The following is a 14492-nucleotide window of genomic DNA, read 5'->3' as shown; positions in this document are numbered from 1 at the left end:
CTTTATGGAATTTTCCTTTTTCCTTTTTTATTACTATTATAATTTCCTTAGTTTTATGATTTTTTATGATTTGATATATATTAATGTTATAGTTTATTTCTTAATGATAGCTCCTTATACACGTACAAAATGAACATTAAGACCATAAAATGGTAACTACTTAGCATCAAACGATAAAGTTTATCAGTTTATGTTGTCAATAGGTAAATATTCGACGATGTAATCTGGATACATTTCCAAGTATCCAGTAGCGAATCCCTGAAGTTTAATGCGAATATGTCAAGGTTTACCGAACGCCTACGCTAGACTCAAATCGAAACGCTTATTCAATGAAGACTGATATTAATTGGTAAATCTTGAGGAACTGTATATATTTACAGAGATCGATTTCCATATACTTAATTCTTTATATTAATCCACGGTGCAACACTTAAAACATATAAACTCGGAAGGTGAAAAAAGAGAATTTTCACGGCCTTAACACCATTAACATTAGCAGGCGCAAGTTAGTAAAATGGCCACTGCAAATTGACTCATGAGTTTCTCATTAAGGGAAGAAGTCCGTCACTGTGTGTCGAATGTTCCTCACTGTCTACCAAACACATACTAATCGAATGCCGAAGATATATCTTACGCAAGTACGGTTGGTTAACCTGGGAAAGGCGATTAACAAGAGTCTTAGGCTGAGGAGAGGCTGGAACGGGCTGGAGAGCCCGGACAAGCTGATTAATTTTTTGACGGTAACAGGACTGCTCTTAGAAATATAATAGTGTTCATTTGTGTAATATCATGCATGTTCGTTTGAATGCTTTGTATCCTGTATCCTTATCACTGTCTTGGGTTGTGCGACCATTGTACTGTAGCATTCATATATTCATGCATCTGTACGCTTTTACATATCTTACTTGTCATCTTGCAACATGTACCCTTTATCTTACATATTTCACTCTAGACTTTATCTCCCGACCATGTACTTATATAGTTTATACTGATAAATGATTCTGTAAATGTGTTTTATATTGTATATCTATAAATAAAACCTAAATAGTCCCGGAGGCTGATGGTGCTATAATATATAAATAAATAAATCCTTTATCACCTCTTATCTCACGGTGTTAATTGAAATCTATATTTTTGAAGCAGGATAAACATTCCAATATTACTATCTCCAATATTACTATCTCCAACATCACGCGCAGAAATAACGGGAGTTGTTCTCCTATTTTTATCAATCTGACATTCAATTTTATATTGTGACGTATTTCCGGTAAGATGACAATATATTCATCGAATAGCGAATAGAAAACTTAAGAATAAAATTCGGCAAATGAAACTACGTCCCAAAATAAGGTCAATCGTCGAATCGGCGCCTTCAAATATCTGATACTTTCAACATAATAGTAGGGTATCCATTATATTTATATAAGAAATATTTTTGGCGTTATATATTTATTATTTGTGCAAATTTACAAGCTCTATCAAATTAAAAGTCGATAAAAGCGTGACAGGATATGCTAAAGAGGTTTATAGCGAAATAGAAGAGCGCTAAACCGAAATAGATTTCGTGAGAAACATTCATTAGTGGTGTTTAGGATTCCGCAGAATTATAAGGATCGGCGGAAGTTTTATAGGTTTTTTTCAAGTCGATACGTGGCTTTTGTGTCATAAAACAGATATTTTTGAAATAGTTCAGGAGAATTAGGTTATTTTAGGTTTTCCTTGACGTCACTCTACGAGTATCGACACTTTTGATTTTTTTACATCTTGAGAGAGCCACATTTCTTTGAATCTTTATAGTATTTAATCACAAATATAAATCTTAGTTAACTAGTTTTCAGACACTCAGTGCTCTATATCAAATTCCTCTGATTTGTGCAAATCAGGACGGTCCATCTACTGTTGCGATAGTCACAGGTTCGAATCCTGCTGCGGCATGGTCGGAAATTCATGTTTATGATTGTTTAATATTTGCGATTGTTCTAGACAAGAGTGCAAAATCCAACAAGGAAAATTAACTTAGTTACGTCAGTAACCTGGCTGAGTAAGGCCGGATGTCTTCTGGGATCATTTCTAAAGATGGTCACTCGCCAGTCGGTAGGCTTAATGCTGAGGACCGTGATTCGGAGCCCACGTTAAACTGTAGGTCCAGTCCAGATAAACCCATAGTTAGTAAAATGAGACTTAGACTAAGAACATATTTAAAAAAACACATTTGACATTAATTTTTTTTCATCATTTTATTAGAATATTAATAATAGATAGTAACTTAAATGAAAAACATAAATGAAAGGAAAAGCATCAACAACTACAGAAAGTTAATTGAAAAATTAAAAAATATTTATACAAGTCTAAAAAATAAGATACAGAATGATATTAAATAGAGGTAACAAAGATGCCTGAGATAGGTCAAGGAAGGAGAAGTGTAGTTGAAAGGCTATATGTAATAAGATATTTAGCAGCATTGCACAGATAAGGACTATTGAATCAAGATATCGGTTCATATTTAAATCAACAAACTTTATCCAAATACAAATCCAATCGTCATCAGCTTTGCTAAAGCTTAGTATACCTGTAAACAACACATTGAGAGGGGATGAAGTGATAAAGAAAGTAAGAGACAAGAAGGTACGGAATAGAGTTTATAGGTAAAATGTAAATATAATTATTTGTAAAATTAAATAGGTTATAAGTAAATTGAAAATAGAATAGAGGCTATACATTATGTTAAGTCAATCAAACATTTGAATTAGATGATTTTTATGATCACTTCTGGTATGGTTTTATTTTTATCTAATTCTTTTAATGCGAAAATTGTTCTTTATGGAATTTTCCTTTTTCCTTTTTTATTACTATTATAATTTCCTTAGTTTTATGATTTTTTATGATTTGATATATATTAATGTTATAGTTTATTTCTTAATGATAGCTCCTTATACACGTACAAAATGAACATTAAGACCATAAAATGGTAACTACTTAGCATCAAACGATAAAGTTTATCAGTTTATGTTGTCAATAGGTAAATATTCGACGATGTAATCTGGATACATTTCCAAGTATCCAGTAGCGAATCCCTGAAGTTTAATGCGAATATGTCAAGGTTTACCGAACGCCTACGCTAGACTCAAATCGAAACGCTTATTCAATGAAGACTGATATTAATTGGTAAATCTTGAGGAACTGTATATATTTACAGAGATCGATTTCCATATACTTAATTCTTTATATTAATCCACGGTGCAACACTTAAAACATATAAACTCGGAAGGTGAAAAAAGAGAATTTTCACGGCCTTAACACCATTAACATTAGCAGGCGCAAGTTAGTAAAATGGCCACTGCAAATTGACTCATGAGTTTCTCATTAAGGGAAGAAGTCCGTCACTGTGTGTCGAATGTTCCTCACTGTCTACCAAACGCATACTAATCGAATGCCGAAGATATATCTTACGCAAGTACGGTTGGTTAACCTGGGAAAGGCGATTAACAAGAGTCTTAGGCTGAGGAGAGGCTGGAACGGGCTGGAGAGCCCGGACAAGCTGATTAATTTTTTGACGGTAACAGGACTGCTCTTAGAAATATAATAGTGTTCATTTGTGTAATATCATGCATGTTCGTTTGAATGTTTTGTATCCTGTATCCTTATCACTGTCTTGGGTTGTGCGACCATTGTACTGTAGCATTCATATATTCATGCATCTGTACGCTTTTACATATCTTACTTGTCATCTTGCAACATGTACCCTTTATCTTACATATTTCACTCTAGACTTTATGTTTCGACCATGGACTTATATACTTTATAGTGATAACTGATACTCTAAATGTGTATTATATTGTATATCTATAAATAAACCCTAAATAGTCCCGGGGGCTGATGGAGCTATAATATAAAAATAAATAAATCCTTTATCACCTGTTATCTCACGGTGTTAATAGAAATGTATATTTTTGAAGAAGGATAAACATTCCAATCGCTTATTCAATGAAGGCAGATATCACTTGATAAATCTTGAGGAACTTCATATATTTACAGAGATCGCTTTCCATATACTTAATTATTTATATTCATCTACAGTACAACACGTAAAACATATGAACTAACACTTCTTGAGATGGATTAAATATGTTGAGTTGTTAAGGAGAGGAAATATTGTAAAAAATACAATTTATTTTCTCGCTTCTTTGCGTAAATTAATGCACAAGCACGAGTTTGTTAATTTAGATGAATAATGTAAAAATATATGTATTGAAAGAAGTATAATAGAAATAATATAAAATCGATAAGTAATGGTGAAAATAATTACAATAAAATTTATGTTTAAAATAAAATAAATAAGGGACATACTAAAAATTAAAAAATAATCAGACATTTAACAAAAAAAACAACATTTTAAAATGAAATAGGTACGTAGTAATCGTTGTAACAACTAAATAAAAATAAACAAAACTTTATTTAACCTATCTACTACAGGTATTTTATATTCTAATATATTTACCTATTTACTTATTTACCTATTTAAACTTATATTACGTTATACATTACCTATTATTATATTACACTTACTTAAGACTTAGACTTATACATTACTTATATTACCTTACTTGTTACAACAATTATTATATACATATTTTATTTTAAAATGTTGTTTTTTTTTTGTTGAAAATCTCAGTTTGATTATTTTTTTATTTTTAGTTCCTTATTCATTTTTTAAAATACATGTTTTTTTGTTAAAAATATTTTACATTTATTGCGACTTTCGTTTAGGAACTGAACATTTTAACCATGACACCGTGGAAGCAGTTATCTGCAATATTTCTACAACGTCATATATGCTATAGTTTGTGCTTAAAAAGCAAAATGAACTGGCTTCTGCACTGAACTTCCGATTTTATGTCACATCAGCTCAGTAATAACATTATACACAAATATCTGATTATTATAGATACATTTACATTTTCATAAAGTTTGTTGATTTAAATATAAACCGATATATTGATTAAATATTCCTTATCTGTGCAATTCTGCTAAATATCTTATTACACATAGGCTTTAAATTACACTTCTCCTTCTTCCTTGCCCTATCTCAGGCATCTTTGTTATCTCTATTTAATATCATTTTAGATCTTATTTTTTAGACATGTATAATTATGTTTTAATTTTTACTATTAATATTCTGCGGTTGTTGATGATTTTCCTTTCTTTTACGTTTTGCACTTTATTTAACTAAATTATTATCTATTATTTTAATTCTATTAAAATGTTGAAAGAAATTATGTCAAAACAATTTTACTTGCATCCTCTAAAGGTATAATCCCTTATTTTTTAAACTGATTTTGTACACCTCCCTATTTATTTTATCAGGGTCGCTATATTATTTAAGCCAGAATATATTTTTTTAAATATATTTTGATATGTATATATATTGATATAACACCCGCCGGAGTATCAAAAAAGACTCAAATACAATGCTGTATATGTGTTTGTATAACTTGTATACGTGACTTTTTACACATAGCCCTTATGAATTTTAACTTCTAATAGTCTATATATCGTCAATTAAAACATTAGATTATAACAAAATGTTGATTATTAATATTGTCGGCACACAATATTTGTTAGTCATAAAACCAAATACATTAAAATATTTAAAATTAATTATAAAACATAAATATCAATTAATATTGACGAAAACATCTACTCTTCAGAAAACCGAACAACAAAGAAAGTTTTTATTTACTTTAGATCAAAAGCTATAAAAAGCGGATGTTACTTAGTGAAAATAAAGGGTTTGATAAATTTATGACACCCCATAAAACTAGGGTAAATTCAGTAATTAATTGTGTTAATGTATAGAGTATAAATATCTTCCACCTGACCGGGAATATTCAGTTTAATTTCGTACTTTAGAGAGGTTTTGCCAAGACAAGTTGTGCAGATACTACTTTGCCAATATGAGTCAAAAAAGAACTTGTGATACGGAATCTAGTGCTGCGGAAAATCCATCTAAACGAGCCAAATTGGACGAAGACATTGAGGAAGATGACGATTCCGATACCCTTGTTTGCGATGAAGTTGAACCGGAACCTGTGGATCTTAGGGTGCATGTCTTGAAAACGACCTGGGCTAACAACGCCAAAAGACGACTTAGGGCCTTCATCAGACACCAGAGAAGTTTGAAAAAGGAACATCGATGCTCTGTTAAAGTGATTGATAATATCCTCAATATGATTCCAAACAAAATATGAAGATTTATCTATTAGCTATGTGTAATTTAATATCGTTACTAAAATTAGCTTTAGTGTAAATTACTGTAAATATAACCGCCACTATGTTTTACATAAAATAGTTTAATAATATGTAAATTAACAACACATTAGTATAAATGTTTATACTTAAACTAAATAAATATACTGAAAAGTTATTGAAAATATTGTCTAATTTTTTAATTCTTACAAAAATTCAATAAATCATTTGAAGCCTTCTTAAATGAAACAATTATTAAATTACTGATAATTCTTATTTATGGCTGAGTATAAAAGATAATAAATGTATAATAAACATAAACCGTATAATAGAACCGTAGAATAAGATGAACATGGGAAATGAATATTAGTTGAAAGCTCGCTTAGATATAAATGTTAATTTTTGAACCAAACGTTGATAGAAAGGCGGAAAACTAGGCCATGTGGCAAATAATGGCCATCATCTATTTCATTGTAAAATATTGATTGAAAATATGTTATAAAATGAAGTTATAAATAGGTAGAATTATGCTATAAATAAATACGAGTGTATCATACAGCAATAAATTAGGAGATTTTTACAGAATTGCTAAAATTTCTAGTCATCCGTTCTCCTTAATCTGTACTTATTTTAAACTCTGTTAATAGTGACCAATGATTAAATGTTTAGTCAAGTTAAGCAACATAAAACAAATTTATACAACACTAAAAATAAGATCTAGAATGATGTTATTATTGATATTCTGCGGTTATTGATGCTTTTCCTTTCATTTAGGTTTTGCGCTTCATTTAAATAAGTTATTATCTATTATTTTACGTCTATTAATATGATGAAAAATATGGTGTCAAAACACTTTTACTTTGGATCCTCGAAAGGTATAATCCCTTTATATATCCCCAATTATATCTCTGGGTTAATATATTCTTCATTCTTATCATCGGTATAATATTTAAGAATGAATAATTATTTAAAATATATTTTAAAACATATACATTAAAATATTTGAAATTAATTACAAAACATAAGTATAAATTAATATTGACGAAAATATTTACTCTTCAGAAAACCGAACAGCAAAGAAACATTTTATTTACTTTAGATAAAAACCTATAAAAAGCGGATGTTACTTGGCGGAAATAAAGGGTTTGATTAATTTATGACACCCCATAAAACTAGGGTAAATTCAGTAATTGTGTTAATGTATAGAGTATAAATATCTTCCACCTTACCGGGAATATTCAGTTTAATTTCGTACTTTGGAGAGGTTTTGCCAAGACAAGTTGTGTAGGAATTACTTTGCCAATATGAGTCTAAAAAGAACTTGTGATACGGTATCCAGTGCTGTAGAAAATCCATCTAAACGAGCCAAATTGGACGAAGACATTGAGGAAGATGACGATTCCGATACCCTTGTTTGCGATGAAGTTGAACCGGAACCTGTGGATCTTAGGGTGCATGTCTTGAAAACCACCTGGGCTAACAACGCCAAAAGACGACTTAGGGCCTTCATCAGATACCAGAGAAGTTTGAAAAAGGAACATCGATGCTCTGTTAAAGTGATTGATAATATCCTCAATATGATTCCAAACAAAATATGAAGATTTATCTATTAGCTATGTGTAATTTAATATCGTTACTAAAATTAGCTTTAGTGTAAATTACTGTAAATATAACCGCCACTATGTTTTACCTAAAATAGTTTAATAATACGTAAATTAACAACACATTGGTATAAATGTTTATACTTAAACTAAATAAATATACTGGAAAGTTATTGAAAATATTGTCTAATTTTTTTATTCTTACAAAAATTCAATAAATCATTTGAAGCCTTTTTAAATGAAACAATTATTAAATTACTGATAATTCTTATTTATGGCTGAGTATAAAAGATAATAAATGTATAATAAACATAAACCGTATAATAGAACTGTAGAATAAGATGAATATGGGAAATGAATATTAGTCGAAAGCTCGCTTAGATATAAATGTTAATTTTTGAACCAAACGTTGATAGAAAGGCGGAAAACTAGGCCATGTGGCAAATAATGGCCATCATCTATTTCATTGTAAAATATTGATTGAAAATATGTTATAAAATGAAGTTATAAATAGGTAGAATTATGCTATAAATAAATACCAGTGTATCATACAGCAATAAATTAGGAGATTTTTACAGAATTGCTAAAATTTCTAGTCGTCCGTTCTCCTTAATCTGTACTTATTTTAAACTCTGTTAATAGTGACCAATGATTAAATGTTTAGTCAAGTTAAGCAACATAAAACAAATTTATACAACACTAAAAATAAGATCTAGAATGATGTTATTATTAATATTCTGCGGTTATTGATGCTTTTCCTTTCATTTAGGTTTTGCGCTTCATTTAAATAAGTTATTATCTATTATTTTACGTCTATTAATATGATGAAAAATATGGTGTCAAAACACTTTTACTTTGGATCCTCGAAAGGTATAATCCCTTTATATATCCCCAATTATATCTCTGGGTTAATATATTCTTCATTCTTATCATCGGTATAATATTTAAGATTGAATAATTATTTAAAATATATTTTAAAACATATACATTAAAATATTTGAAATTAATTACAAAACATAAGTATAAATTAATATTGACGAAAATATTTACTCTTCAGAAAACCGAACAGCAAAGAAACATTTTATTTACTTTAGATAAAAACCTATAAAAAGCGGATGTTACTTGGCGGAAATAAAGGGTTTGATTAATTTATGACACCCCATAAAACTAGGGTAAATTCAGTAATTGTGTTAATGTATAGAGTATAAATATCTTCCACCTTACCGGGAATATTCAGTTTAATTTCGTACTTTGGAGAGGTTTTGCCAAGACAAGTTGTGCAGATACTACTTTGCCAATATGAGTCAAAAAAGAACTTGTGATACGGAATCTAGTGCTGCGGAAAATCCATCTAAACGAGCCAAATTGGACGAAGACATTGAGGAAGATGACGATTCCGATACCCTTGTTTGCGATGAAGTTGAACCGGAACCTGTGGATCTTAGGGTGCATGTCTTGAAAACGACCTGGGCTAACAACGCCAAAAGACGACTTAGGGCCTTCATCAGATACCAGAGAAGTTTGAAAAAGGAACATCGATGCTCTGTTAAAGTGATTGATAATATCCTCAATATGATTCCAAACAAAATATGAAGATTTATCTATTAGCTATGTGTAATTTAATATCGTTACTAAAATTAGCTTTAGTGTAAATTACTGTAAATATAACCGCCACTATGTTTTACCTAAAACAGTTTAATAATATGTAAAATAACAACACATTAGTATAAATATTTATACTTAAACTAAATAAATTTACTGAAAATTTATTGAAAATATTGTCTTATTTTTTAATTCTTACAAAAATTCAATAAATAATTTGAAGCATTTTTAAATGAAACAATTATTAAATTACTGATAATTCTTATTTATGGCTGAGTATAAAATATAATAAATGTATAATAAACATAAACCGTATAATAGAACCGTACAATAAGATGAATATGGGAAATGAATATTAGTCGAAAGCTCGCTTAGATATAAATGTTAATTTTAGAACCAAACGTTGATAGAAATGGGGAAAACTAGGCCATGTGGCAAATAATGGCCATCATCTATTTCATTGTAAAATATTGATTGAAAATATGTTATAAAATGAAGTTATAAATAGGTAGAATTATGTTATAAATAAAGAAGAGTGTATCATACAGCAATAAATTAGGAGATTTTTACAGAATTGCTAAAATTTTTAATCGTCCGTTCTCCTTAATCTGTACTTATTTTAAACTCTGTTAATAGTGACCAATGATTAAATGTTTAGTCAAGTTAAGCAACATAAAACAAATTTATACAACACTAAAAATAAGATCTAGAATGATGTTATTATTAATATTCTGCGGTTATTGATACTTTTCCTTTCATTTACGTTTTGCGCTTCATTTAATTAAGTTATTATCTATTATTTTACGTCTAATAAAATGATGAAAAATATGATGTCAAAACAATTTTACTTTGGATCCTCGAAAGGTATAATCCCTTTATATATCCCCAATTATATCTCTGGGTTAACATATTCTTCATTCTTATCATCGCTATAATATTTAAGAATGAATAATTATTTAAAATATATTTTAAAACATATGCATTAAAATATTTGAAATTAATTATAAAACATAAATATCAATAAATTTGACGAAAATATTTACTCTTCAGAAAACCGAACAACAAAGAAGGTTTTTTTTGCTTTAGATCAAAAGCTATAAAAAGCGGATGTTACTTGGCGAAAATAAAGGGTTTGATAAATTTATGACACCCCATAAAACTAGGGGAAATTCAGTAATTAATTGTGTTAATGTATAGAGTATAAATATCTTCCACCTTACCGGGAATATTCAGTTTAATTTCGTACTTTGGAGAGGTTTTGTCAAGACAAGTTGTGTAGGAATTACTTTGCCAATATGAGTCTAAAAAGAACTTGTGATATGTTATCCAGTGCTGTAGAAAATCCATCTAAACGAGCCAAATTGGACGAAGACATTGAGGAAGATGACGATTCCGATACCCTTGTTTGCGATGAAGTTGAACCGGAACCTGTGGATCTTAGGGTGCATGTCTTGAAAACGACCTGGGCTAACAACGCCAAAAGACGACTTAGGGCCTTCATCAGATACCAGAGAAGCTTGAAAAAGGAACATCGATGCTCTGTTAAAGTGATTGATAATATCCTCAATATGATTCCAAACAAAATATGAAGATTTATCTATTAGCTATGTGCAATTTAACATCGTTACTAAAATTAGCTTTAGTTTAAATTACTGTAAATATAATCGCCACTATGTTTTACCTAAAACAGTTTAATAATATGTAAATTAACAACACATTAGTATAAATGTTTATCTAAATAAACATACTGAAAAATTATTGAAAATATTGTCTTATTTTTTACTTCTTACAAAAATTCAATAAATCATTTGAAGCATTTTTAAATGAACCAATTATTAAATTACTGATAATTATTATTTATGGCTGAGTATAAAGGATAATAAATGTATAATAAACATAAACCGTGTAACGAGAATAAGATGAATATGGGAAATGAAAATTAGTCGAAAGTTCGCCAAGATATAAATGATAATTTTAGAACCAAACGTTGATAGATATCCGGAAAACTATGCCATGTGGCAACTAATGGCCATCATCTTTTTCATAGTAAAATATTGATTGAAAATATCCTATAAAATGAAGTCATAAATAGGTAGAATTAAGCTAAAAATTAATAAGAGGTTATCATACAGTAATAAATTAGGACATTTTTACAGAATTGCTAAAATTTCTAGTCGTCCGTTCTCTTTAATCTGTACTTATTTTAAACTTTGTTAATACTGACCAATGATTAAATTTTTAGTCAAGCTAAGCAATATAAAAAATATTTATACAACACTAAAAAATAAGACCTAGAATGATTTTACTGTTGTATTCTGTGGTTATTGATACTTTTCCTTTCTTTTACGTTTTGCGCTTCATTTAACTAAGTTATATCTATTCTTTTAATTGTATTAAAGTGATGAAAAAAAAATTATCTGAAAATAATTTTACTTTAGATCCTGGAAAGGTATAATCCCTTCTTGATATTTTCATTGATTTTGTATGCCTCTCTAGGTTAACATTTTCCTAATTTTTGTCAGGGTCGCTCTATTGTTTAAGCCAGAATAATTTTTAAATATATGTATATATATATATATATATATATGTATATATATATATATGTATATATATATATATATATATATATATATATATATATATATACATATATATATACATATATATATATATATACATATATATATATATACATATATTTAAAAATTATTCTGGCTATACATATAATATCTATATATAATATCAGGAGTATCAAAAATGATTTAAATATAATGCTATGTATGTGTTTGTATAAACTGTGTATGTACTTTTTACTCTCATATATCGTCAATTAAAACATTAGATTACAACAAAATGTTGATTATTAATTTTGTACGCACACAATATTTGTAAGTCATAAAACCAAATATATTAAAATATTTGAAGTTAATTAGAAAACATAAATATCAATTAATATTGACGAAAATATTTACTCTTCAGAAAACCGAACAGCAAAGAAAGTTTTTATTTACTTTAGATCAAAAGCTATAAAAAGCGGATGTTACTTAGTGAAAATAAAGGTTTTGATTAATTTATAATACCCCATAAAACTAGGGTATATTCAGTAACTGTGTTAATGTATAGAGTATAAATATCTTCCACCTTACCGGGAATATTCAGTTTAATTTCGTACTTTGGAGATGTTTTGCCAAAACAAGTTGTACAGATACTACTTTGCCAATATGAGTCAAAAAAGAACTTGTGATACGGAATCCAGTGCTGTAGAAAATCCATCTAAACGAGCCAAATTGGACGAAGACATTGAAGAAGATGACGATTCCGATACCCTTATTTGCGATGAAGTTGAACCGGAACCTGTGGATCTAAGGGTGCATGTCTTGAAAACGACCTGGGCTAACAACGCCAAAAGACGACTTAGGGCCTTCATCAGATACCAGAGATGTTTGAAAAAAGAGCATCGATGTTCTGTTAAAGTGATTGATAATATCCTCAATATGATTCCAAACAAAATATGAAGATTTATCTATTAGCTATGTGCAATTTAACATCGTTACTAAAATTAGCTTGAGTTTAAATTACTGTAAATATAATCGCCACTATGTTTAACCTAAAATAGTTTAATAATATGTAAATTAACAACACATTAGTATAAATGTTTATACTTAAACTAAATAAACATACTGAAAAATTTTTGAAAATATTGTCTTATTTTTTACTTCTTACAAAAATTCAATAAAACATTTGAAGCATTTTTAGATGAACGAATTATTAAGTTACAGATAATTCTTATTTATGGCTGAGTATAAAAGATAATAAATGTATAATAAACATAAACCGTGTAACGAGAATAAGATGAATATGGGAAATGAAAATTAGTCGAAAGGTCGCTAAGATATAAATGTTAATTTTAGAACCAAACGTTGATAGAAATGCGGAAAACTAGGCCATGTGGCAAGTAATGGCCATCATCTTTTTCATAGTAAAATATTGATTGAAAATATGTTATAAAATGAAGTCATAAATAGGTAGAATTGTGCTAAAAATTAATAATAGTGTATCATACAGTAATAAATTAGGAGATTTTTAGAGAATTGATAAAATTTCTACTCGTCCGTTCTCCTTAATCTGTACTTATTTTAAACTCTGTTAATACTGACCAATGATTAAATGTTTAGTCAAGTTAAGCAACATAAAACATATTTATACAACACTAAAAATAAGATCTAGAATGATTTTATTATTAATATTCTGCGGTTACTGATGCTTTTCCTTTCATTTAGGTTTTGCGCTTCATTTAAATAAGTTATTATCTATTATTTTACGTCTATTAAAATGATGAAAAATATGATGTCAAAACAATTTTACTTTGGATCCTCGAAAGTTATAATCCCTTTATATATCCCCAATTATATCTCTCTGGGTTAATATATTCTTCATTCTTAACATCGGTATAATATTTAAGAATGAATAATTTTTTAAAATATATTTCGAAATATATACATTAAAATATTTGAAATTAATTAAAAAACATAAATATCAATAAATATATATACGAAAATATTTACTCTTCAGAAAACCGAACAACAAAAAATGTTTAATTTACTTTAGATCAAAACCTATAAAAAGCGGATGTTACTTAGCGAAAATAAAGGGTTTGATTAATTTATGACACCCCATAAAACTAGGGTAAATTCAGTAATTGTGTTAATGTATAGAGTATAAATATCTTCCACCTTACCGGGAATATTCAGTTTAATTTCGTACTTTGGAGAGGTCTTGCTAAGAGAAGTTTTGTAGAAATCACTTTGCCAATATGAGTCAAAAAAGAACTTGTGATACGTTATCCAGTGCTGTAGAAAATCCATCTAAACGAGCCAAATTGGACGAAGACATTGAGGAAGATGACGATTCCGATACCCTTGTTTGCGATGAAGTTGAACCGGAACCTGTGGATCTTAGGGTGCATGTCTTGAAAACGACCTAGGCTAACAACGCCAAAAGACGACTTAGGGCCTTCATCAGATACCAGAGAAGTTTGAAAAA

Source organism: Rhynchophorus ferrugineus, unplaced genomic scaffold (genome assembly GCF_030347505.1).
Source record: "Rhynchophorus ferrugineus isolate W39M unplaced genomic scaffold, kcgeb_rfMv2 rfM4, whole genome shotgun sequence".
Taxonomy (NCBI): Eukaryota; Metazoa; Arthropoda; class Insecta; order Coleoptera; family Curculionidae; genus Rhynchophorus; species Rhynchophorus ferrugineus.
The sequence above is the reverse complement of the archived record's forward strand: the minus strand, read 5'-3'. Positions refer to the sequence as shown.